The sequence below is a fragment of the Phocoena sinus genome, chromosome 20 (assembly GCF_008692025.1).
Source record: "Phocoena sinus isolate mPhoSin1 chromosome 20, mPhoSin1.pri, whole genome shotgun sequence".
NCBI classification, from domain to species: Eukaryota; Metazoa; Chordata; class Mammalia; order Artiodactyla; family Phocoenidae; genus Phocoena; species Phocoena sinus.
In genome coordinates, this window is record NC_045782.1 from 45,507,220 (window position 1) to 45,535,063 (window position 27,844).

The following is a 27,844-nucleotide window of genomic DNA, read 5'->3' on the forward strand; positions in this document are numbered from 1 at the left end:
ATGGTTGCACAGCATTATGAATGTACTTAATGCCACTGAACTGTACACTTAAAAAAGGTTAAAATGCAAATTTTATGACACATATAATCGCAATTTTTTTAAAGTCTCCTGTGCAGTATTCCGTCTGAGGAAGGATACAGGACTGTGGCCTTTGGCGTATTTTTAGGTGGCTATTCCTTCATAAGATACATTCTTAAATATCTAATTGATAGCAAAGGGAAGAAAACACATTCAGCATTCACACAGCTCAGTGTCCAAATGTCCAAAGTCATTAATTTGGAAAAATACCACAAGAATCATGAAACTGATTCAGAATTTACTTCTAAACCATAAAAGCAAAAAACGAAGTGTGATTTTAATTGGGTTTTCTGGGAGTGTAAGAGTTGTCTTAGATGACTTGTTTTTTTAATTGTTGGTAATCACTGGCTACCAGTACTAACCTCACTGCCAGAAAAATAAACAGTTAAGTGATTAAAACATTCAAAACCTGAACTAGCAGAGAAGAAAAGTTTATGTTTCTAACACTTTCCTTTTAGCATCAATTGTGATTCATATATCAAAAGACTAACCTTTTAAAAGGAGATGAAATAGCTTTCATATTTGACTATTTTGGTAACCAGCTGTATAGAAAACTATTTTATCATCCCTTTTCCCCATCCCCAGACAGAGAAAGTTGTTGAGCTTGAGATTTCTAGATTATAATGTTGAAGTTCTCATGCAAGCAAAACCTCCCAGCGATGTTAGATGTCTTGTCAAGGTAAAAACAGGAAGATTTTTTTTTCTTTGATATCTGTCAGGAAAATATAGAGGTATGCTTATTACTTTCTTTAAAAAGTTCTTTTCCCTTTAAAGAAAAGTGGTTTATTCCAATGGCAGTTTATCAAATAATCTCAGGTTCTCAGGAAGCCCTCAAAACGGGTGATCAGAATGCAACAAGCTGACAGAATCCAAATTAAATTGACACTCCCCAGTCTAAGGCTCCAAAAGATGTGTGTATCAGCATGGTCCAAAGCAAGTCACTGGATCACTTTTAACTTCTTCCAAATACCAAGCCTTTAAGCCAAGCTCAAACATGGTGGAGGAGAAAAGGCAAGAGAAGGGACTTTGCTGTGTCAACATGGACACCCCTTAGAAGGTCAGTGCAAATCGAAGAATTACAACCAAATGGTTTTAATCACTTGGGTGACAACGCACAGGTGACAAGGGGGAAGAGCAAAGAGGTAAAAGTGTTAGTGCTTGAAGGAGATGATGCACCCAACTTTGCAGTTCAGTAAACATGGCCTAATGATGATTTTGTCTGTGGATGGTGAGAAAGGACTTTGCATCAGAAGATCTTATCCCTCGGGAAGGACTAGATTCTAGTCTTAGATTCACAGAGTCACAAAAGAGGAGAGAATGGCCCGGTGGCTCTAAACAGATCCAGTGGAGGGGAGAAACGGAGGTAACATTATGAAGACGGAGTCGTGAATAAAGCAAGCATGAAGCACCTACAAAGGGCAGCTTCCTGGGTCCTGGAGAAGTCTGGTACCCCCTCCCGCAAGTCGAGGAAGCTGCCCCGATGCTGGAAGCATCTGGTTCCAGATGAGAAAATCACTTCACTCTGGGTGGAAGAACCTCAGACAGCCATACAGTCAGGGACACATGCAGACGGAGGTGATCAAAAGAAAACACCCAGATTAAGCCCGCAAATCATTTTCAATAAGCCTTTCCAGAAAAGCAGTGTGGTGAGAGAAGTCCTGGGGATGTGATGTATTGGTGTGGAGACCGTGGGTAACAATACTCGATTGTACGTTTGAAAGCTGCTGAGAGAGTAGATCTTAAAATTTCTCATGGCAAGAAAAAAATTAAAAAAACAAAAAACAGCCATGTGTGTTAGCTGGGATCCCAGGTAAAAACTTCAGAAAATAAACACCTTCAAAGAAAGGAGACTTCTCTCTGCGGTTTTAAAGACGAAGTTTCACATCCGCTGCTCCAAAGGCCCAGAACGGCTTATTGTGCTGGGGAACTGGGGTGTGCGAGCTTCGAAGACTTAAAAAAATGATCAGTTCTCTCCTTCGGAGATCCTAAAGTCTCCTAAGAGATTCCAGGTGGCAATAAATTAATAGGCTCACTCTTTACTATGCTTCTATTTCTCCTAGCTTAAAAAAAAAAATCTTAATCAGAAACAAAATTATTTCTTTACCAAAGGCTCCATTTCTGTGTGATATCCTAGTTAAACTTGCACATTTTTTTCTCCATTCTGTTTTTTTGGACTCAGAACAATTTCCTCCTCCTCTAAGCAGAAAACCCTACAGAAAAATTGTTGGTTGTGCCCTAGTTTCAGGAGGTGATGAAGAGGCAAGTCGCTAAAGCCATATGGAGAAAACTACTACTTGTGGCCCCAGGGAGAAAAAAAAAGAATCAGCCAAACAAAGATACCTAGAGTCAGACTGGAACTTCTGGAGCAATCTAAGCCTTACCTCCAAATGCCTAAACAATAGCCTCTATTTATGCACACTTCAAAAGACCTCATTGCATCAGAAGGCACCTTGCGAATAAGATTGCAGCTAATTCTCCCAGCAGCAGAAATGCAACTCCTGTGAATAACAAAGCTTCGCTCTGTTATTCATAATAAGGATTAAACCCAGTGGGATAAAATACACAGTTGCCAGGTCATCTTAGTGTAGGGCTCAGCATGGAAAACTGAGTTCTCATTTCTCCTCCACTAAAGCCTGGTGGTTGGTAGAGGAGCCAGTTCTTTAAATGTGCAGTGACGATTTCTTTTGCTGTTAAAGGAGAAATCAGTTAACAAGGAAAGTGCTCTGAGAGACAGTTCAAGGGCACTGAATCAATATTACTACTGTCCTCAGCCCCCTGTCACAACTGAGTGCAGACCTTCAAAGGAACACACTGTTACCTAAAACTAAAAGATTCCCCCAGCCCCCCCCCAAAAGGCTGCCTCTGAAGCATCAAGGGCCTGGCCCCCTATCTGTTCCACACCTAGGTTTTTCTTCCCATTCCCTCTCCCTGCCCTGACCCCTGTTCCAGCAAAACAACCTGTTGACCCCTTGCGCACACATGACTTACAGCTTCCGACTTACAACCTTTCTTTGCCAAAATCCGTATTCATCCTTCAAGACTTGCTTTAAAAGGGCCTCCCCATGACCCAAACCCCCTGACAGCTCTTTTTTGCACATGGTTCATATTGAGTTTGCAATCAATTAAAAGCTTAATGTTCTTATTGAAATAATTCTACTTGGAATAATATGTTGTCTGGAATTTGCTTCAAAAAAAATCCAAGGATAGGAGTGGAGGGTGGGGCATTCGGGGTGGGCCCCATGTGGGTTCATCAGAGGGGTCTCTCTACTTTTTTTAAAAAGTCTTTATTGGGCTTCCCTGGTGGCGCAGTGGTTAAGAATCCGCCTACCAATGCAGGGGACACGGGTTTGAGCCCTGGTCCAGGAAGATCCCACATGCCGCGGAGCAACTAAGCCTGTGCACCACAACTACTGAGCCTGCGCTCTAGAGCCCACGAGCCACAACTACTGAGCCTGCATGCCACAACTACTGAGCCCGCATGCCACAACTACTGAGCCCATGTGCCGCAACTACTGAGCCCGTGCGCCTAGAGCCTGTACTCCGCAACAAGAGAAGCCACCACAATGAGAAGCCCGTACACCGCAACGAAGAGTAGCCCCCGCTCGCTGCAACTAGAGAAAGTCCGCGTGCAGCAACGAAGACCCTACGCCTCCAAAAAACAAACAAATAAATAAATAAATCTCAAAAAAAGGAAGTCTTGGGCTTCCCTGGTTGCGCAGTGGTTGAGGGTCCGCCTGCCGATGCAGGGGACACGGGTTCGTGCCCCAGTCCGGGAGGATCCCACATGCCGCGGAGCGGCTGGGCCGGTGAGCCATGGCCGCTGAGCCTGCGCGTCCGGAGCCTGTGCTCCGCAACGGGAACGGCCACGGCAGTGGGAGGCCCGCGTACCGCAAAACGGAAAAAAAAAAAGAAGTCTTTATTGAATTTGTTACAATATTGCTTGTGTTTTATGTTTTGGTTTTTTGGCATGTGGGATCTTATCTCCCTGACCAGGTAGCCAGGTAGTGAACCCGCACCCGCTGCATTAGAAGGCAAAGTCTTTTTTTTTTTTTTTTTTTTTAGAAGGCAAAGTCTTAAGCACTGGCCCACCAGGTAAGTCCTGGGTCTCTCTACTTTTGCTTATGTTTGAAAGTTTCCAGAGTAAAAATCTGAAAATTTTAGTGTCACAAAGCTAGCTAAGGACAACCAACATTTGAACTCAGAATTGCCTGACATTAAGAGCAGAGCCCACTGGGCTGTTCTATTGTTTTCCATGAATTATTTCATAGTTGCTGTTACTGCTTTTTTTCACTGTATCCAGCTGTATTCATTATTCATTTGACATGAAAAGCCCGGTTGCTCTCCTCAAGGAGAGCAGGCAGTGTAACTGGGGACACAGGTAAACAGATAAATCACAGTGGAATCGTGAGTGTAACAGCCAGGATAGGAATCGAGTGGAAACAAATAAATTTCTATGGGAAAACAGCAATTAAGCCTACTTGGGGAACTCAAAAAGGCAGCCCAGCCGGGAGCTGTTATCCCAGGTAGAACTCAAGAGCTAAGCAGGACGTCCAAGGTGAAGGAGTTTGGGGACAGGAGCGCAACTCAGGCAGAAGTTGTGGTGTGGGCAAAGACGCAGTCCTGAAGAGGCGTGATGAGGAAGGAACAGGGCCAGGTGGGGCAGATGCCCTGGTGAGGTAAATGGAGGCCCAGACTGTGAAGAGGCTTGCAGCCAGGCCAACAGGGCTGGATTTTACCTCTTAGACAATCAGGAGCAAATGCGGAAGTGACATGATCACTGTTGGTCTGTTAGGAAGGTCACTGTCAGCTGTGCACCTAACAGCCTGGAATGGGCTTTTGCAGCAGGTCATAGCCAGGATTAGGTACGGAGAGAGTGAGGTACAAAATTTACGGGGACGCCAAAGAACTCAGCGATTCAGATGAATATTATTTTAATGCAATATTTTTTTAGAAATCAAAATTAAAGCCAAGAAAGTCCACGATGGAAAAAAAAATTGTGTAAGTGAAGACAGAATGTTACCCTTTGTTTTACCACCCTGCTTTATTATGAAACTGCAAGCACCACCCCACCTGTCCACCCCCCAGCCCTCACCATGCTGGGTGGGTTTACAAGGGTGGGCAATGATATAGGAACAGATTGGACAACATGAGGCTTTACATATAGTTGTATTTTTTTGTTGTAGAGCTTTTATTAACTTTTCCCACTTGGTTGTCAACATGGGAGGATATTTTGATAAGTGGACATAGGGGTGCACAGTTTTCTTTGCCTCAAGGCTCCCATAGAGCTTGGTAGGGTCCTGCCATAGCCCGGGCAGTAAATGAGGACCGACAGCCCTAAAACAAGAGTGTGAAAGAGGAAGAGGCCAAATTTGAGCAACATTTCTAGGGCAGAAATGGGAGACTATATAAGTGCAGTAGGACTATCAGCCTAAAGGCTCAGCTCGAGCACAATTTATTCTCCCCAACTACGTCATAAACCTTCAGGGTCAAAAATCCCGTTCTCCTGATCTTTTGTATCATTTTGCGCCTAGCTCGATAAATTCCTATTAACTAATTAAGTGGAAAATAAGAGCTTAAGTCCAAAGCACACACAACTGAAGCCAGAAGTATGTTGTTCCTATTTTACAAACTGTCTCTCGCTGAAGAGCAGGACGCAGTGATGAATGTTCAAAACGTACGACCCATTCATGATAACTAAGACCCCCCTCCCCAAAATCTAATAAGTTGTTTGAGTGGACACTCTCCCGTCATTCTCCCATCTCATTTTGCATCCTTAGAACTAAGGAGGAGAATAACTGAAGTGAGGGCTCTGCTTTGTCATCTCTGAAGCTATGATCAGATTAGAAGAAAGGCTGAAAAAACGGTTGGTCCCACCAGCCTTGGACAATAGGAGAAAATGGGTGGGGGGCTTTGCAGTTTTCTGTATCAAATAGTAACCGGATTCCCACTCGACCCTCCTGCCCATGTGATTTCCACTCAGCCCCCAGCTTCAGTCCTGTGTCATGGAATATGGCCCCATCTCTGCGGAGCAAATCAGAGGCCAGTTCAGGATTGTGGACAGTTTAAGTGACAATAAGGGTGAGGCGTCATCCTGATGAACCATCAGGTGTGGAAATGCACTCAAGAGAGACTCACAATGATGGAGGAGGCCTTAATAAATAAAAGCTTCTACCAAACCTAACTTTTGGATGGCTTCGGAAGGCTGAGTTGCTCTGAGGGGGAGGTGCAGAGATATCAACTTGCCATCCATGGCCCGGCCCAGGCAAGGAGCTACGACTAAACAGGAAATCGGTTACTGAGCAGTTGAACGGATGTATGAGTGTTCAAAGCACAGGCACCAGGCTATACTCTGAGACATTCTATAAAGTGAAAGCAGAGCTGTGTTAACCCTGACAGATGTGTAAGAGACTCGTGTAAGAGGCAGGACCTGCTTGGGTCTCCTGAAGAACTGAATTCTCTGTGAGTAACTATGAATTATTCAATGCTATGGTTTATTGGGCATCTACTATGTGCCCAGTATATCACAGGCATATTTTTTAAACCACCCCAGAGCCCTACAATGGAAAGCGCTATCTTTATTTTACAAAAGGAAGCTCAGAAAGGTTGAGTTGAGAGCCTGAGCTCATAGAGCTGGTCCTAAAGGAGCTAGAATTCAAACTCAGAGCGAAGCCAGGCTTAGAGTAAGGAGAAATTTTTCCTTTTGAGAGCTCAGTGACGTTCTGGCTAGAGAGGTGAATGAGCTTGAGTTTGCCCGTGCAGCGTCAGATCCTGCACTCAACATTTTGATATTTTATTCAGCATAGGAATATTTTGCATTAATGATGATTTTTTAAATACAATGGATTAAAAATATTATTCATTGTGATTATGGAGTTTGGGGGATACCCCTTCAATTTGGGTCCCCAGGGGCGTGTCTCAATAGCCTCACCCTAGTTTTGGCCATGTTCCAGCCTGCAGGTGACCTGTGATAACCTGAATGCAGCCTACAGACAGCTCTCATTTTAGGCAGACTTTTCACCCTCCTCCTGCCTGCCTGATAAGTTTTACATCCAAAGTTATTACCTACTGGGAAAGAGGTTTTGGGTTTTGTGGGGATTTGGGGTTTTTTTTGTCTGGGTTGGGTCTTCGTTGCTGCACGCGGGCTTTCTGTAGTTGCGGTGACCGGGGGGCTACTCTTCATTGCGGTGCGAGGGCTTCTCTTGTTGTGAACACGGGCTCTAGGCGCACGGGCTTCAGTAAGTAGTTGTGGCTCGCGGGCTCTAGAGTGAAGGCTCAGTAGTTGTGGCTCATGGGCTTAGTTGCTCCACGGCATGTTGACCAGGGATGGAACCCGTGTCCCCTGCATTGGCAGGCGGATTCTCAACCACTGTGCCACCAGGGAAGATCCCCCCCCCTTTTTTTTGACTTGCTTGTTTGCTTCTTTTGTTTTCCTGCTCATTTTATTTTTTTCCTTTATCTTCTTTCTGTATTCATCACTGGCTGGGATACTTATAAACAAGAAATGTGTCAAAAGGTGATACATTGGATAACGGGATGCAAAAAATTCTACACAACCCATGAACATATTCAAACGCACTCAAAAAGGAAGCGTCTTAGAATAATTTCACGCCCCCCTTCCCAGGGCTGCAGAATATATTTATTTCTATAAGAAATTAGCTTCCAGGGCTCCCCTGGTGGCGCAGTGGTTAAGAATCCGCCTGCCAATGCAGGGTACATGGGTTTGAGCCCCGGTCCAGGAAGATCCCACATGCCACGGAGCAACTAAGCCCACGCGCCACAACTACTGAGCCTACGCTCTAGAGCCCGCAAGCAACAATTACTGAGCCCGTGTGCCACAATTACTGAAGCCTGCGTGCCTAGAGCCTATGCTCCGCAACAAGAGAAGCGCACTGCAACAAAAGAGTAGCCCTAGCTCACTGCAACTAAAGAAAGCCCGCACACAGGAACAAAGACCCAATGCATCCAAAAATAAATTAAAAAACAAAAAAAGTTAGCTTCCATAAGGATCAGCCCTTCACACATCTGCTTCACAGAATTATCTCTGAGAAAAACAAATACCGTATGCTAACACATACATATGGAATCTAAAAAAAAAAAAAGGTTCTGATGAACCTAGGGGCAGGACAGGAATAAAGACACTTTATTAAAGGACTTGAGGACACGGGGAGGGGGAAGGGTAAGCTGGGAAGAAGTGAAAGAGTAGCATTGACAAATATACACTACTAAATGTAAGATAGCAGCCGCATAGCACAGGGAGATCAGCTCGGTGCTTTGTGACCACCTGGAGGGGTGGGAAAAAGAGGGTGGGAGGGAGGCGCAAGAGGGAGGGGATGTGGGGATGTGCATATGCAGAGCTGATTCACTTTGTTATACAGCAGAAACTAACACAATATTGTAAAGCAATTATACTCCAATAAACATGTTAAAAAGAAAAAAAAAAAAGAATTGACTCTGCGCCCTATTACCAGATACAAAATTAAGTACTGTGCGCTGAGGCTGCAGGTTGTACTGGTAGCTGGAGGATGAAAAGTCATCCTTTTTCCTTTTTTTTTCCTTGAATTTTATTTTATTTATTTATTTTTCATACAGCAGGTTATTGTTATCTATTTTATACATATTAGTGTATATATGTCAATCCCAATCTCCCAATTCATCCCACCCCCCTCCTTCCGCCCCTCTTTCTAAACTTTTGTTTCTACAATGTGGTACTGTTGTGACAAAACACCAGCATGAGGAGGATAACAGCCATGCCAACAGCAAACACAGCTGTTCTGAATCCTAGTCTGCATTTTTTTAAATTAACTAAATACAGTTCTTCGTTCTTTTAAAAATCAACATTAGGAAGCTCATCAACTACACGGGAGAGAAACTGACATAGAAATGGACACTGTCCAGGTACACATGCCCAAACAGTTTTGCATTTCAGCCCTGATTTCAATTAAAGAAGCATTCATTCAGTACCTACTGTGTGTCCAGACTAGACAGGAGGAATTTGTATCACTAAGACAAAGGGCCAGGCTTCCTGGGAGAGACTGATGCTCAGCAGGGCATCACCACCTGGACCCGTGTTTTATGGAGGAGAGTGCAATCCATTAGTTTAATTAAAAAAAAAAAAAAAAAAGCTTGATCTCAGCCCATGTACACTTTCTACAGGACAGGCCAAGAGAAATTTATAGTAGCAGAGGGGGTGGGCCCCTGGCAGGATTACAATAAAATAAAGTTTTGGTGGCCTGGAGTTTCCTCTCACTGTTCAGCAGTTTCAACCTCTAAACAAAACAAAACAAAAAAATTAGTAGCAATAAACCATCAGCAGGACTGCTTTTTGTTGCTGAGGCAGAGGATTATATGTCTGGATTGCTTCTCCAGTTCTCCTAATTTGACCCAGCTAAATGAACATGTAAAAGGAAGGAAGAAAAAATTACCCCTGAGCTCAGAAAATCAGTGTTAAAAGTCCAGATTCTAAAATCCACACATTCTATGCATTCGAAAGTCACGTAGGCTCTCACTCAGGAACTCCGTCCTTCTCATCCAAATTCTACCAAAGATCTTAACTAATCTGGTTTCTCAACCTGCAGGAGCTTAGAAGGCACATGGCAGTAGGGGCATCCATGCCACTGTAGATGGCAGCTTATAATTATCACAATTGGGGCTATTTAATGATGGTCAGGGCAGATCACGGCCCTATGCATTCACAGACAGGCCTATTCATTCACTCACTCATTCATGCATTCATTCATTCATTCAACCAACATTCATCAGACGCCTCCTCTGGGCTACTAATGCTCCTTCAAGTTCCTGGTTAAGACCACCCTCCCTGATGTTAAGGGAGGTCTAAAGAGCTGTCAAAGCTCCTGATAAGACTCCCACCCTCCACCCCAGTGCAATCTCCTAAGAGACCAAAGACCCTTAGGAACTGCATTAGTTTCCTGTGGCTGCAATAACAGAGTAATAATACCACCTGAGTCACTTAAAGCAACAGAAATGTTATTCTCTCACAGCTCTGGAAGCTAGAAGTCCAAAATCAAGGTGTCAGCAGGGCCACACTCCCCCTGAAGGCCCTAGGGAAGAATACTTCCTGCCTCTTCCAGCTTCCGGTGGCCCCAGACATTCCTTGACTTACAGCTGCATGTCCCCAACCTCTGCCTCCGCCTTCACAAGGCCATCTTCTCTGTGTCTGTGTCCTCTCTTCATGTAAGGATCCCAGTCACCCTATATCCAGGATGATTTCATCTCGAGGTTCTTAACTGACTACATCTGCAAAAACCCGATTTCCAATTAAGGTCACATTCTAAAGTTCTGGGTGGACATGAATTTTGAGGGGACACTATCAGACCTACCACAGAAGGCTATCATCAAACTAACTGAGTACCCCACCTCCCCCGAAAGGCCATCAGAACAAATCGCTGAACCTCAACATCCCTGAAGTCCAAGAATCCCTGGTGCCCTTCTATCCCTGCTCTTCCTCTTGCCTCGACTTTCCATACAGCAAAGAGACAGAAATCAAATCATGTCACTCGGCCTTTCTAACCTTCTGAGGTGGCCCACCCTCTGTCTGTGGAGTGTGTTTCTCTCTAAACAAATCCACTTCTTACCTATCACTTGGTCTCTCACTGAATTCTTTCTGCGATGAGACGTCAAGAACCTGAGCTTCATTAAGTCCTGAAACCAGCTGTGATCTCAGTTGGAAGACTGTGGGTTTTGGCCCGGTTTGAGTTCCGGCTGCGTGGGTTCAAGTCCCAATCTGAGGTGCACGGTTTCAAGACTACATGTCAAGATTCATAATCTTGCAGGTCTATCAGTGGATGTCCAGAGTGAGAACCTTCCCACCTCCAAAACAAGCATATCAAAAACAACCACTGTGGGCTTCCCTGGTGGCGCAGTGGTTAAGAATCCACCTGCCAATGCAGGGGACATAGGTTTGAGCCCTGGTCCGGGAAGATCCCACATGCCGTGGAACAACTAAGCCCGTGAGCCACAGCTACTGAGCCCACGTGCTGCAACTACTGAAGCCTGCGCACCTACAGCCCATACTCCACAACAAGAGAAGCCACTGCAATGAGAAGCCCATGCACCGCAAGGAAGAGTAGCCCCCGCTAGCTGCAACTAGAGAAAGTCTGTGCGCAGCAACGAAGACCCAATGCAGCCAAAAATAAATAAATAAATAAAAATAAATTTATATATAAAAAAAATCATGTCACTCCCCTGCTTATAACTCTCAGTGGCTCCCGCTGTAAGGAGACCACACCCCAAACTCCTGGCCAGGCCCTGAAGCCCTTCACAGTCTGCCCTCTTCATCCCTCCGTCCCCTCTCCTCCCCCTGCCCTCGCTTCACCCTGTCTGTGCTCCTCCTGTTCACCCAGCTCTACCCTTACTCTCCTCCTCGTTCAAACACACCAAGGTCACGCCAGCACTTGCTGACCCCTCTGTCTCCCTCTACCTGGACGGCTGTCCTCCAGATTGTCACTTGGATCCTACCGTTGTTCAAATGTCAAATCCTCAGAAAAGCCTTCTCCATCCATCTTATTCAAAATAGCACCCATAGGGACTTCCCTGGTGGCACAGTGTTAAGAATGCAGGGGACACGGGTTCGAGCCCTGGTCCGGGAAGATCCCACATGCCGTGGAGCAACTAAGCCCGTGCACCACAACTACTGAGCCTGTGCTCTAGAGCACGTGAGCCACAACTACTGAGCCCACACACCACAACTACTGAAGCCCACACGCCTAGAGATTGTGCTCCGCAACCAGAGAAGCCACCGCAATGAGAAGCCCACGCACCGCAATGAAGAGTAGCCTCTGTTCGCCACAACTAGAGAAAGCCCGTGTGCAGTAATGAAGACCAAACGCAGCAAAATAAATTAATTAATTAACTAATTAATTAATTAATTTTAAAAATAAAATAGCACCCATATTAAATGAAGTGTAGGTTTATTCTAATATGTCATTACTGGTTTGCAGGATTCCAGACAGCATTGGAAAAGACATAGAAAAGGCCTGTCAATCTATTTATCAGCTCCATGATGTCTTTGTTAGAAAAGTAAAAAGCTGAAGAAGCCCAAGTTTGAATTGGGAAAACTCATGGAGCTACATGGTAAAGGTAGTAGTTCTAGAAAAGCTACTGGGGATGAGACAGGTGCTAAAGTTGAACAAGCTGATGGATATGAGCCACCAGTCCAAGAATCTGTTTAAAATTCAGACTTTTAATGGTGACAAATAAAAGATCTTATTTGTGAAAATAAAATAAAATAAAATAGCACCCATACGCACACCCACAGGCACCTTAGGTCACTTGATTATATTACCCTAATTTGATTTTTCTTTATTACACTCAATACCATCTGAAATTATATTATTTATTTCTGTGTTCGCTTACTTATGGTCTGTCTCCACCAGTAGAATGTCAGCCCCATGAGGACAGGGACGTGCCTGGAGGGCTTCCCAGTTTAGTGAGGGCACAAAGACATGTAAAAAGCAGTGACACTCATGGGTCCAGACACTGTGGGGGGATTTCATCTTCACAAAAATCCTACAGGGTAGGTGCTATTATTATTCCCATTTTACAGATGAGGTAACTGAGGTTGAGTCACTTGCCAAGGGGAGCCAGGGCTCAAACCAGGTGGTCTGAGTCTAGATCTTGTGCTTTTGGCTTCTAGTCTACCTCCCCCAAAAAGATGACAGCATTTTGCCAAGGGGAATGTGAAGGTTATGTTATAGGCCTGTGAGAGCCGGAAGAGGAAACTGTCTGAACAGGGTTGAGAGCATCCCTTTGCTGGTAAGCTAATGAGTTCCTGGGCAGAGGAGGCAATCAACATGTGCAAATGGACAGGCAGTATAACAGAGAGCGGCAGACAGCCGATGGCATTCAAAGGGATGCAAAGAAGTTTCTGGTCATCCTATATGAGCAGGAGGAGGGGACACAGGACCCTGGCTCCATAGCTGAAGTGTCAGCATTAAGTCAGTTGCTGCAAGACTCATTCCCAAGCTGCAGCCCTGGTTCTAAGCACTAAACGCTTGACCTCCTTAACATATGTAATCAAGGTGCTCTCTTAAAGCAGAGTTCCTGCTTCTGTGCTCCAGCCTTGCTCTGCTCCATGCTCTTGGAGAGCCAGGTTCTGTTCTGAGCCCGAGTAGCAGTGCCACCTGTGGTCTCTGCTGACAACACCCCCATTCAGCCCGTACTGTACTTCTGCTGGCCTGCTGGCCGCCGGACTATTCTTTGGATGCCTCTTCTCCCCCGGCTGGGTGGTCCTCTGATGCAACTGCCTGCAAGCTTGGCTGATCATAGCAGCCACCGCACTCTCCCTATGCGGCGTCACCCACGTGTCCAGACCTGCCCCTGCAGCTGCAGCTAAGCCCTTTGCCTTCCCTAAGGCACACTTGTAGCTCTGTCTCCTCTCTAGATCTGGCTTCCGTTGGTCTGGCTCAAGCAAGGAGAAGACAGGAAAACTATAAAAAGCAGAAGAGGGAGAACCATTTAACGCAGAAGCAATTGGCTCTTTTGCCAAATATCTGCAAGGCTTGTTCCCATGATTCATGCAGGTCTCAGCTCACATGTCATTTCATCAAAGGCCTTCCCCATTGCTTCTCCCATCCCTACTCCCTGCTCCTTTATCCTGCCTTTTTAAAATCTCTACCTGACATTACATTATATTTTTATGTTTATACGTTATTGTCTGGGTCCTCCCATGCAGAAAGCAGGAAGTTTCTGGTGGCCCCAGGCATTCCTTGACATGTGGCTGCACATCCCTAGTGCCCAGAGCAGTGTCTGGCACATAATAATCACTCAATAAATAGTGATAGGTTAAATGAGAACAATAGTCCCACAGAGCCGAAATCCATAGGTAGGATACACTATAATAGCTGATATTTACAAAGATCCCTCAAGAGATCAAGGCAGAGGAGTATTTCATTTTTTCTTAGAGTTAAATTTTATTTGATGTTCAGAAAGCCTGTAACAAAGTTTCTAGAACATAGCAAGCCCAGCAAAATGTTAGCTATTATGACAGAAAACATCCTAGAAAAATTTACATGATTTTGTTCAACCTTCCTTATCAGGCACACCCAGCTTGTTTCCTGAGAGTTTCAGATGGCTGCAACTTTCCTGGAGGGTTAATCCACTGGGGAAATACAGGGGTGTGGCTGGTGCCATCTGAAACTGAAAATATCAGACTGAGCCAAAGAGAGGACATTGTAAATACAGGTGTTGCTGATGAAATAGACATACAACCCGGTGTCCAAAAAAGTCACCACTTCGAAGATAAACGAAGAAAAGGTTTTCAGACTGATGCACGTGGAGCCCTTGGAGATCTAAAATGTGTGGAAATGTGTGAGTTATGCATTCCTCCGGCTTTATGCTTTTAAGTAAGGGACAAATCTACATTAGCATTCAAGGGCCACAGAAACCGGTCTGTTTTACAAATTACCATGTAATTAAACAGAAGCACATCTTTCCCCTATTCTTAGTATTCCGCTCACCCATCTAAGTCCTCTCTAGCCAAAACCACAACTTAAAAACTGCAAACTCATGGCACTGTCAAGGAATATTTTCTAACTGTCCCCTAAAACTGCCAAACAAGCTGTGTTCCCGTCATGAATAAAGGTATAAAGAGGCTGACAGGAGGTTAAAAGATGGGAGAAAATGTAAGAAGGGTAAATCTCCAGGGTGAGACAATACAGGAAAGTTTTTTTAGAAGAAGCATTGTTTATGTCAATGATCCTTAAAGGGACAGTTCATCAAAAGTAGAAACACCTAATAAAGTTCTTTCAACTTCCAAGTTGTTTATGGCACAGAGCAGCAGCAGAGAGTTAATCTTACATCAAGTGCCAAAATTTCTTTTGAAATTTTACTGACCCATGAAATACAAGACTGGCACCATTGCACAATAGTCAGTATTTTTCAATTTACGCATCAGGGGTTCATGAGGTCATTTTAGTTGGTAAATACCTTCATTCTCTTCTTCCTTTCTTTCTTTCATTTTCTTCAGTAAAATACAATAGAAAAATAGAAAACATCAGGAGATAAGGACAGGTAGCACAAAGGTTAACTAATACTTCATGAAACGCTTGTTTTAATTGTATAAATACATAAATGCATGTTTGTACTGGGTCGGGATGTAAATTGTAAAATATTTCTTACTGTGGGTCACAGACAAAAAAAAACTTCGAAAGCTTTTGTACTGTTTTTCTTAGAGTAATACATATTCATAATTGAGCATTTGTAAAACAAATTATAAGAAAGTTTAAAATCATCTATAATTCTGTCACAAATGACTATATTAATATTTTTATCTCCTAAGCATAGTATGTTTTTATATTACACAGACACTAGCTGGACACACAAACACTAAATATTCCTAAGTCCTCTAATGTAGCACCATGATTTAAATAGAAGACTGATCCTCAATGGCTATGTGCCACAACTGGGGGGGGAACCCTCTTATTTTTTTTGTTTTTCTTTTGGCCGCGCGGCTTGCGGGATCATAGTCCTAACCACTGAGTCCTAACCACTGGAAGGCCCGGGAATTCCCGGGGGAGGGGACGGGGGACAACTCTCTCTCTCTCTCTTTTTTTTTTAATTAATTTATTTTTGGCTGCGTTGGGTCTTCATTGCTGCACGCAGGCTTTCTCTAGTTGCAGCGAGTAGAGACTACTCTTCGTTACTGTGCGCATGCTTTTCATGGCGGTGGCTTCTCTTGCGGAGTACCAGCTCTAGGCGCGCAGGCTTCAGTGGGCTGTGCCACGCGGGCTCTAGACAACAGGCTCAGTAGTTGTGGCGCATGGGCCTAGCTGCTCCGCGGCATGTGGGATCTTCCCGGACCAGGGCTTGAACCCGTGTCCCCGCATTGGCAGGCGGATTCTTAACCGCTGTGCCACCAAGGAAGTCCCTAAGGGGGAACACTCTTAAACAAGATGAAATAGTGCCATTTCAGATGCTGAGGCATCCATCAATCTCTGTGATTACATCAGTTGATAGATGGAATTGATTTCTATCTACCGGCTCACAGAAGGAATGCCATCTTCCACCTTAAAAGTAAGCATTTGATTCCACCATGAACGTTTTCAACAAAGATTCAATCAAATCAGATTATATATTTGCTTGGAATTTTGCTTCCAAGTGTTAAATACGGTTTATTTTTAGCCTTGGGAGTGATGGAATTTGTGTTAACAGGTCCTGGTGAGAATAATCAGTTCGCAGCCAAGCTCCGGGTGCAGCCAATGTTCACGTGCAAGGAAGGAAGACTTTGAAAATCCGGCAAATCCGGATCACACGCTCTTGTGAGAGGAGTCGGAGGAGGTTTTAATAGTGAGAAACTGTAAATGGTGGGAAAGGAGTAAAGTAGCCAGCATCTCACAGTGCCACAAAGCCCTGCGTATTAATGTGAACTCATTCCAGACAACCAGGAGAACTTCTCCCGGGGGGAATTGGGACTAGGAGAGAGTGGCCTGGGATGGCACCTCCATGGTATTAAGGAGTCAAAGGGACCTCACACTTGCATTCGCTACAAAGGAGAGAAGCACGGAACACGGTGCTGAGAACGTCGTTGGCAAGTGAAAGTGAACTTCAACGTGCATAGGAATTCCAGCATTATCAATTAATTTGTTTCATATCAAACATGGGTGCCCTTACCAAGCAATGCAAATGAGAAATCCAATTTTCAGGAAATAAATGTGGAACATTTATATAAAAATTAAATAAGTTGTAAGAAAACATTGTGATACTTCAATATAGAAACTCTAAACATATATTTATATTCAAATGAGTTTCTTACTCCAAAGTATAATTTTCATACTTCGAAGAGTACAGGAAGTTTATGATGATCTATGCAGGTGTCAGCAAACCAGAGGTTGAGGACCAATGGCCTATTTGGTAAATAGAGTTTTATTGAAATGCAGTCTCATACTCATCCCTCTAACCTATTGCCTATGGCTGTTTTTGAGCTTCAGTGGCAGCATTGAATGATTGTGCCAGAGACCTTGTAGCCTGCCAAGCCAAAAACAGTCACTAGCTGGCCCTTTAAGAAAAATTTTGCCTAAAGTAAACTGGATTTCTGGTGAAGCAATGCACCTTCCGAACGGGTGACAGGTCTTGAAGAAGCTGTAGCTATTTCTGAGGGCCCCATCTTCCTGCACAATGAACTAGTGATTCTTCTTTCTCTGCAGAGGTCATTTATACAGGGGCATATGAATAGCTGTAAAATGTAACAGGAACACCAGTGGGGTTTGGATTGGTGTTAAAACCAGTTCCACAGAAGTGTGACTTTCAGATCTGCAAGGAATCTACTCAAAACCTCTTCTGTGAAACTGATCCGGATGTTTCAGCACTGAATCCAAATAAGGACCAAGACGCTCAAGAAGGAACACTGCGACTCTCTTCATGTGAGACTCAGACCACATATTCCTTCCAGGCTGGAGAATACAAATCTGGAGCCTGCTTTTGAAGGAGCTACAGAAACTCTCTTCTTTTCTTTAGCAACCTTCTCCTATTTGCCCTTGACCCCAGAACCCAGGATGGAAACCCACATAGATACAGTTGGGAGCACACCCATTTCATTCAATGCAGGTAAACCACGTAACCCTGTAGGTTGAAAGTACTAGTGACCATATTTCACCAGCTCTCCCCAGCAGGCCTGCTGGTGGGGGTGAGGGTGCTCCAGGCAAATATTACCTCCCCCAGGCAAAGCCCTGCAAGATGATGGTGAGTATTTCCCCAATCCATCAAGATTCTTCTGTCTGTTAGGGAAAAGACCTTTATTCAACTTGTATTGCTTGATTTGAAAGCCACACCCAAATCTCAATGCCATCCTGACAATATTTCTATTAAACAAAATCCTCCCGTCTTGTCGGGAGGTTTTTAAATCAATCTGCCACAAAAAGCTTCTGAACGAGTTAACGCAGACGCCTGACTCACTCTCCAGCAAGCACTCCTCCACGAAGAATCAATGGACTTTTTTCAATCTATCAAAACAATTAGCAGTTAAGCAGTAATACAATTAAAATGCAGCTCTTCCTTGTACTCTTTCCCATATTTAAAAAGAAAAAAAAAAAGGCAAGGATGCTGAAGTCTTGGGAGTAACAGAATTAAGACCTAGCTGCTGGGTCCAAATCTGAGCTTCATCCCTTCGGGAAGAGCCACATTTGCTAAGTGCATAGGCCACAGAAGGCACTGAGGCACGACCACATGACCACTCTTTCTCAGCCCACTTTTATTTATTTTTTTATTGCGGTATAGTTGATTTACAATGTTGTGTTAGCTTCTGGTGTACAGCAAAGTGATTCAGTTATACATGTATATATATCTCTATTCTTTTTCAGATTCTTTTCCATTATAGGTTACTACAAGATATTGAATATAGTTCCCTGTCTCGGCACACTTTAAAAGATGAGCACACGGAAGCTCAGAGGGTTGACGTGACTTGTCCAAGGTCAAGCACCTAGTAAGAAGTGGCAAGATTGGGATTCAAATTCATTCTATCCCCAAAACCCTATTTTGTTTTGTTTTCTCCCCCCAACTCTATGTAATGATAGCTGGACAATGTCAAAGGTCTACGACCTCCTCACTTCCTGGGACAGCCCTGGGGACGTGCTGTTTTGTTTTGCTCTCTGCCTCTCCTTTTATTTTTATTTTATTTTTCCTTGCCTCTCCTTTCAGTCTTTCGCAGCATATATAGGTACAGTCTTTCTTCAGATGATTAGGTTTACGCCTTCTTCATTACAGTCACAAGTGAGTCATACTTCCTGCAAGTTATACCAGCTCACCTTGCTGGGTTCCAAGGGTTCACAGATATTAAACTCTCATACTGTGAATCTTAACTTCAATTTGAGGTCATTTCCTGTTGGCCTCATGTATCATCTACATGTGGAATTCACCTCTAGTTATTATCTCTGGAAGGTCTCTAATTGCTTGGCCCTTCTAGACTGTAAGCCCCATCAAGGAAGGATTTGCTGGCTCACTCACCACTGTATTCCCAGAACCTGATAAATACTGACTAGACAAATGGACACTGTACTTTTGCCACATTTCAAGGAGGTAGGGAAACTAAGGCACAGGAAGCTTTAAGATAACTTCTCTAAGACCACAAAAAGAGTGGGACTTCACATAAAGCCATTTAAGAACAGCCATAACCTGGATAAGGTGTCATCTGATAGAGCAACCTGGTTCTTTCCCTAATGCCATGCTATACAAAGGGGTTAGGAACAACATAAATGGGTTTTGAAATTTACCATCTGCTTTTCCCAAGTCTTTGGCACCAAGATAAAAGACATTGATCCTATGCTGTACGTGTGAATGAATCCAACACAGGGTGAAAAACTAACAGTTCTTTTTCCACCTACCAAGTTCTCACAAGCACCATAAAGAAGAAAGCCTATGCTCAGCCTACCTGGAAGGGAAGAAGCCAGGGAGAGGTGTGCAGAGGTCTCCCAAAGTACCACCTTCCCCCGTGCACCCAGAAGGACCCTAAAAGAGCCCCCTCCCCACAAATGGACTGGAGCTGAGTATGTTCTAGTTAACTTCGTGGACAATGCATTATTCATGGATGGTGAGATTCTTAGTAGGCTCTTTATGAATTAGGACCCACATTAGGCATTTCTGATTTTCCTTCCACTGCATACAGACTATGTAAGTAGAGGACTACTGATTTGATCAGAAGAAATACTGGAAAATAAGCCTGAGTACCAAGGCACTATAAGTGCTTCTATGAGGAGAAAATACATAAATGTCAGGAAATGCACTGGAAATAAAAACACAAGCAGAAAATTGAACGGATTCACGTCATGTGCCTCCAAGAATTTAGAGATCTTGCTACACACTGAGATTTTTGCTCCCCTGCTTCTGGCTGCATTCGGAGGTATGCCGACAGGCCGTGACTTAGTAATTCCTGCGAATCTTCCTTTGAAGGTTTTCAAATCGCATTTAATACAAAGCATGTCATAAAAAAGACTCACTAATCATTGATCAATAAAATATATTCCCTTCCATGGAGTACCTTTTTATACCTCCAATCTGAAAAGCAGTGCTTTCCTGACACCCCCTTGGGAATCAAAGGCAGACTCATGTCAGGCCCACAGAGCACAAAGGAAAATGTCTCTGATAACTTTGTGCTTTATGTACAGGCAGAGGTGGATCATTCTGGAATAAAAGAATTTTTTAACATGAGTCCATTTACTCTGTAATTCAGAGAAAAAGAGGGACTTCCCTCTCTCAGAATTCTCCTGATCCCATTTTAAAGTCAAAACTAGAAAGTATCCCAAACAAGCATGAAAGCCTGGCTAGCTCTGAGATCTAAAGCATGTACCGAATCCACAAAACTTGAGACAAAGACACAGAGAAGGATGCATGAGTCTGGCACAGCAACCTGAGATAATGTTTGCTGGATATAAATCTGGCTTCGTAGGAAATACACCCTATCTATGCTCTACCCAAGAATTAGGAAACTTCTAGAATCTGTGCCAATGAAACAGAGCTGCTTGAACAATTCGGAGAGAGCTTCTACTTCTCTGCCACATGTACCCCTCCATCCCCTGCACCTGCTGCCAGCCTTTTCCAACCTCCTATTGCCATCTTTCTTGCTTCCACATTTTCCCTCTCCTTTTCTCCTTCTCCCTCTAAGCAAGCTTTTAGTTGTGGTTGCAAGCCACCATCTCTGCTTAAATTCACTGAATTCTCAATCCAGTGTTAATCTGGGCAAAGAAGGTGTGGTCCTCTGTCAGCTGGCATAAAAAGAGCTAGTTACTTTGCAATGCCAAGCTAGACCCAAGTAACATGAAGTTCTCACAGGCTGAGAGATCTCTGAACGCAACCCAAGGCATCAGTACTGTGTGTTTTCTCTGGTCGAGGGCATTCATTTTCATCATGATTATATTAAGCAGAAAACCTAAAATGACTGTCATCCTTGGTCGCTAATGCCTTTCTTGTTCGTTTCCTCCCCCTCTAGCAAGGCTGTTTCACGGAACAGGTAGAAATCTGCCTACCTATCCAAAAAATGAAAAACACGATGCTCTTCTGATAGGAACTTTTTTCATGAAACACTGAAATCCCATTTCCCTGCACTGTAATTTCTAGGTCATTACTTACTAAGCAAAGTTAGAATATTCCATTTAAATGTAAAATTGTCTTCTCCTAGGACCGGCAGAGCAGCGCTGCCATAAACAAACAAATTGAGCAAGTTAGAAATTTAGTCTCTAATAAAAATAGGTATGGGGGGCTTCCCTGGTGGCGCAGTGGTTGAGAGTCCGCCTGCCGATGCAGGGGACACAGGTTTGTGCCCCGGTCCGGGAAGATCCCACATGCCGCGGAGCGGCTAGGCCCGTGAGCCATGGCCGCTAAGCCTGCACGTCTGGAGCCTGTGCTCCGCAATGGGAGAGGCCACAACAGTGAGAGGCCCGCATACCACACACACACAAAAAAAGGTATTGGGGGGGTGCTTTATAATAATCTGCAAGGCTATAAGCAGATCTTAGTCTACTACACAATCATCTCCTGATAACGAGGTTATGTGCTTAGGAGCCTTAAGACCTGAATCATCTGTCAGTGAGATTTATGACATGCACTTCCCAAGGGAAGGATACCCCTAATACGTTGTTGTATTCCATTGACTAAGCAGTCAGGGCCCCCATGTCTGCGGGAAACCAGAGAGACCTTTTCCACAGTGCCAAGTACAAAAGTATGCTCTCAGGGGGACAACTGATGAGAAATTATTTTAAAAGTGTGCAAAGATATATGACCCACCTCAAAAGACACGCAGAATTTTATAGAAAATAGAAGAGATTCAACCCAGGCCTTTCAGTACTCTAGATTTGTGGAGCAACGGGCCTTTTAGAAGATCAGGAAGGCTGGCAACCAAGAGACTATACGCAGATCCTGTTAACTCTGCCTCTGCTTTCGTTGCAGACACCACTTTGAGCTTAGGAACCAGGAGGGGTCCTGGATGTTGGGACTATTTATAAACCCTTACTTCTCAAATATGGCAGGACCCTATCAAGGTACATCAGCATCCCTGCACCCTGAGAACCTCAACAAGAGGCTGGGGGCCAAAGAATCTAGGCAGAAATACACTGCATCTGTCCCAGCTCCCCATGACCGTCTCGTTTTCGCTAGGTTTATGCATCTGTAGCTGAAAATATATGATCTTAACCTAATTTGACAGTGGGTGAAATTATGCAAAACTCCACTGTAAATAAAATAGCAATACATATGAATAATGAAAAGGGGTGCCCATTTACATACAAAAAAGGACAAAGCGTTATTTGGAAAATGAAGTGAGTTTTTCAGAGTTCGTACCTGTGTTCATAAAGAGTCCAGTCGTTGCCATGCTATTTTCCATATTAAACACACATGACACTGATGTTGGTGTACCTTCAATTTTGCAATCGTTTTTCAACATACAAATGAGGGCAAAGAATGGCAGCACATTTTTACACATAAATATAAAAAACACTCAGGTTTGTTTTTCAGGCAAGCACGATTTTTAAAAGTCAATGTTTTCCTTCCGAAAGACGTGACTATTGCATATTTATCCTATCTAAGTTGGGACTTCATCATTTTCAACCAAAGTTCCTTGCATAACATCCAGAGGAAGGAAGAGGACAACATGATCTTCAGAAAATGTTATAATTCTTCAGAGTGAAAAAAGTCAGAATGAGTTTCTGGGTTCAAAAAGATGTAACATTTTAGATTTCATTTATTAAGGGCATTGTGAAGCCATTATATAACCATGTCCATGTAACTCTAATAGCCAACAATCTCGTTAGCTCTATTTTCAAGAGAGCCAAGGCAATAAAAAGAAGAGATATTAAAAGTTAACTACATAATACATTGGGGGAATGCAATTAACTTCATTTGGCCAAGCATGGGATACAAGGGAGGGGCAGAAGATGAGGGTGGGGGGAGTCTGCCCTGGAGGACTTTAAATGTCACACAAGGGACTTTCCTAGTGGCACAGTGGTAAGAATCCACCTGCCAATGCAGGGGACACGGGTTCGAGCCCTGGTCCGGGCAGATCCCACATGCCGTGGAGCAACTAAGCCCATGTGCCACAACTACTGACCCTGCGCTCTAGAGTCCACAAGCCACAACTACTGAGCCCACGTGCCACAACTACTGAAGCCCGTGCACCTACAGCCCATGCTCCACAACAAGAGAAGCCACCGCAATGAGAAGCCTGCACACCGCAACTAGAGAAAGCCCGTGCACAGCAACGAAGACCCAACACAGTCAAAAATAAATAAATAAATAAATATATTATTTTTTTAAAATGTCACACTGAAAGGCTTAGACTCACTGTAAAAGAGGGTGTGCTGACCCTAGGGATTCGGAGAAGAATGCGACATGGGTCTTGTTATTAAGAAACTTACAATCTATGGGCTTCCCTGGTGGCGCAGTGGTTGAGAGTCCGCCTACCGATGCAGGGGACATGGTTACGCGCCCCAGTCCGGGAATATCCCACATACCTCGGAGCGGCTGGGCCCATGAGCCATGGCCGCTGAGCCTGCGCGTCCGGAGCCTGTGCTCCGCAACGGGAGAGGCCACAACAGTGAGAGGCCCGTGTACCGCAAAAATAAATAAATAAATAAATAAATTTAAGCACTTTATAAAGTATTTTTCTCTGTCAATACTAAAAATATTCAGTAATTCTATAGTCGAACTAATGGGTCCAACTTGGGTGCTTTATTTTAAAAAGGCTTAAGTTTGATTCCCATATTTGGTTTATTATAGTCATGGGGAGTGTTTGCTAAAAAAACAAATTCTTGGGCTTCCCTGGTGGCGCAGTGGTTGAGGGTCCGCTTGCCTATGCAGGGGACACGGCCTCGTGCCCCAGTCCGGGAAGATCCCACATGCCGCAGAGCGGCTGGGCCCGTGAGCCTGCGCGTGCGGAGCCTGTGCTCCGCAACGGGAGAGGCCACAACAGTGAGAGGCCCGCGTATCGCAAAACGTAAGCAAACAAAAACCAAATTCTTTATCCTCTCCTCAGAAGTATTGAATCAGGTCACGCCACCAAGTCATTCTTATATGCAGGTAGCTTAGAAAACACTGAATTCTATTTCTGAATGATCTAGCCTCCAGCTTTGGCTTCACATTGGACAAAAGGAACAATAAATTTCATTCCCCCACTGTCATCTCTTTCTGTACCTACACTTTCAATTTCTCCCCCATCATTCTCAGCTTCTCAAATACTCTGAAATTACATCCAGGAACCAACTAACTGCAGAGGAAAACTATAATGGAGAAACAATAGATAGGAACCAAAAAGAAATCTGTAAACGGGAAATAATACAATAAAAGGGAAAAGAAATTTAAGTGAAAAGATAAATATTTGAGGAAATGGAATACCAGTACTTATTATCTTCCAATTTCTGCTCTTTCCCCAGTTCACGAGAGATCAGGAGCATAATTACAGGGATGCAAATGAGTGAGGAGTCATCAAGACTTTAGTATCTAGTTGAGTTGGAGGACTTGGTTAATTCCAGGCATCCTGGGGCTAACGTCAAGGTGAGGGGTGGGGGAGACCATAAACATTCAGTCGACACCACTAGTCAGAACATCAATTTGTTCCTGAGACTGAGTTGCCATTTCTCTTGGATTTGAGTTTCAGTTTCTTGAATACAGCAACTGATGAGCTACTCAAGTGCCCCTAGGGCTGGGGCATCTTGCCCATCTCTTCTTCCCCCAACCCTCACTCCTGCTTTGTAACTGACATCCTGTCCCTGAGTCCCACTCTGAGCTGGAGCACTTCCCCACATGCTTTTCTGATGCTGCTAGGCAGGCTTCCTTCACCCCCCAGCCGCCTGCCTTCCAGAGGCCTTTCTTCACCTTCTCATGGCCATCCCTGTTGACACCCACCTACCTGGATCACACTGGTGGTCCAGCATAGAGCTGTTGTGTTTTCCAGTTGTAACTCCCTGTAATCACAAGCAGAGAGCATTTCCATCTCCTCCAATGTTCTGAGTACCATCTACCCAACTTTGTGTCAGCCAACCCTTTCACATGATGCTATAGGATGTGATAGGGTATGTTTCTCATCATCATGGACACAATTTTGTCTTAGCATAACTATAATATGCGGGTTCCAAGAAAGTGAAGCAGCTCTCCTCACCCCTTGATACCCTGATTCTGTCAACTGCTACACTATACTAGTCCCAGACCCTATGTAAGAGAGTAATAATAGGCTGGTGTGATTTTGCTTTAATGAACACACACCCTTATTCACTATTAGCAAAAGCTTCACCATCTCAACGAGCCAAAGATCTGTTTAAGCCTCACACTGATATTTACAAATTTAAAGAGATACTAACTGGATACTGGGTTCTCCGGCTACTGGCCTTTTGCTTGCTTACAATAATTCTTGCTGGACTTCCCTGGTGGTGCAGTGGTTAAGAATCCGCCTGCCAATGCAGGGGACATGGGTTCGAGCCCTGGTCCAGGAAGATCCCACTTGTCGCGAAGCAACTAAGCCTGCGTGCCACAACTACTGAGCCTGTGCTCTAGAGCCCGCGAGCCACAACTTCTGAGCCCGTGCGCCTAGAGCCCGTGCTCCACAACAAGAGAAGCCACCGCAATGAGAAGCCCGTGCACCGCAAGGAAGCATAGCCCCCACTCGACAAACTAGAGAGAAGCCCGCGCGCAGCAACGAAGACCCAACTCAGCCATAAATAAATAAATAAATAATTTTAAAATAATAATAATTCTTGCTAATAAAATAGTAGAAGCCTAAGAGGCAAATTCCACTTGCAAATACTACTTCTTTCCTTTGGGTAATAACTATTCAAGGAGACACTAAACAAAGAGAACGTTTAGAAGCTGAGTTTTCCTAGATATAAACTCTTATACATTGCTGATAGGAGCATAAATATTACAATCACTTTGGGAAACATGTGCATAACTCTACACCCCTAGTCATATTCCCTAGAAAGACACTCTCACATGTGGGTAATAAAAAACATGTTTAAGTACGCTCCCAGCAACAGTGTGTAGAAAAGCAAAACTCTGGAAACAACCCACTATGGGTCAAAGAATGAATTAAATACATTACGGCAGATTCATATAACACATACTCTACAGCCATAAAAGTGAATGAATTATAGTTATATGCATCAATCTCAAGATCAAAATGTTCAGTAAAAAAGATCAAGCTCGGGCTTCCCTGGTGGCGCAGTGGTTGAGAGTCCGCCTGCCGATGCAGAGGACAGGGGTTCGTGCCCCGATCCGGGAAGATCCCACATGCCGCGGATCAGCTGGGCCCGTGAGCCATGGCCGCTGAGCCTGCGCGTCCGGAGCCTGTGCTCCGCAACGGGAGAAGCCACAACAGTGAGAGGCCCGCGTACCTCAAAAAAAAAAAAAAAAAAAAAAGATCAAGCTCTGCAATACAATGGGGAAACACAGTCCTTTCAGAAATGATGTGGAATCTATGGCCATACCACCCTTAATGTACCTGATCTCGTCTGATCTCGGAAGCTAAGCAGGGTCTAGGCCTGGTTAGTACTTGAATGGGAGACCAAATGTGAATACAAGGTGCTGTAGGCTTTAAAAAAAAAAAGTGGTGCTGGGAATTCCCTGGCGGTCAAGTAGTTAGGACTTGCCGCTTTCACTGCCGGGGCCTGGGTTCAGTCCCTGGTCGGGGAACTAAGATCTGCAAGCTGTGCAGCACAGCTAAAAAAAAAAAAATGGTGCTAGGACAAAGTAGATATCCACATGCAAAAGAATAAATTTGGACCACTACCCTATACCATACTCAAAAATCTACTCAAAATGGACCAAAGACGTGAATGTAAGAGCTTAAGTGGTAAAACTCTTAGAAGAAAACATAAGTATAAATCTTTGTGGCACTGGATCATTGGCTTAGGGAATGATTTCTTAGATATTACACCAAAAGCAAAAGAAAAAGTACCTTGGACTTAATAAAAATTTAAAACTGTTGTGCTTCAAAGGACACTATCAAGAAAGTGAGAAATGTGAGAAAATTTGTGCAAATCATGTTATCTGATAAGGGTCTAACATCCAGAATACAGAAAGAACTCTTAGAACCCAACAATAAAAGGACACATAACTTGAATAGAAATTTCTCCAAAGATAGAGAAATAGCTAATAAGCACATGAAAAGATGTCCAACATTATGATTGTCATTAAGGAAATGCAAATCAAAACCAGGCTGAGATCCTACTGCACACCCACTACGGATGACTAGAATCAAAAAGACAGAAAGTAACAAGTATTGGCTAGGATGCAGAGAATCTAGAACACTAATACACAGCTAGTAGGAATATAAAACAGTGCATCAACTGTGGAAAACATTCTGGCAGTTCCTCAATAAGTTAAACAGAATTTCCATACGACCCAGTAATTCCACCTTTAGGTATATATCCAACAGAAGTGAAAACTGTTGTTCAAACAAAAGCCCGGACACGAATATTCATAGCAGCATTATTCATAATAGCCCAACAGTGGAAACAACCCAAATGTCCATCAACTGATAACTGTATGAACACAATGTGATATATCCATACAATGAAATATTATTCAGCCATAAAAAAGAATGAAGTACTGATTCATGCTACATGGATGAATCTTGAAAACACTATGCTAAGGGAAAGAAGCTGACACAGAAAACCATATATTTTATGATTCCATCTATATGAAATGTCTGGAATACGGAAACCCATAAATATAGAAAGTAGATCAATGGTTGCCAAGGGCTAGGGAAAGTGGGGAGTGAGGGGTGACTGACAATGGGGACAGGATTTCTTTCTGAGTGATAGAAATGTTCTAGAATAAG

The 27,844-nt window shown here is 43.8% G+C and overlaps 1 protein-coding gene and 1 pseudogene across 3 annotated transcripts in view; one reads left to right on the forward strand and one right to left on the reverse strand.

The window, feature by feature from the left end:
• Nucleotides 1-27,844, reverse strand: part of PITPNC1 (phosphatidylinositol transfer protein cytoplasmic 1) — a 258,196-nt gene that overhangs the window by 209,049 nt on the left and 21,303 nt on the right. The window lies entirely within an intron of this gene.
• On the forward strand, nucleotides 26,476-26,595 carry LOC116746477 (annotated as a pseudogene).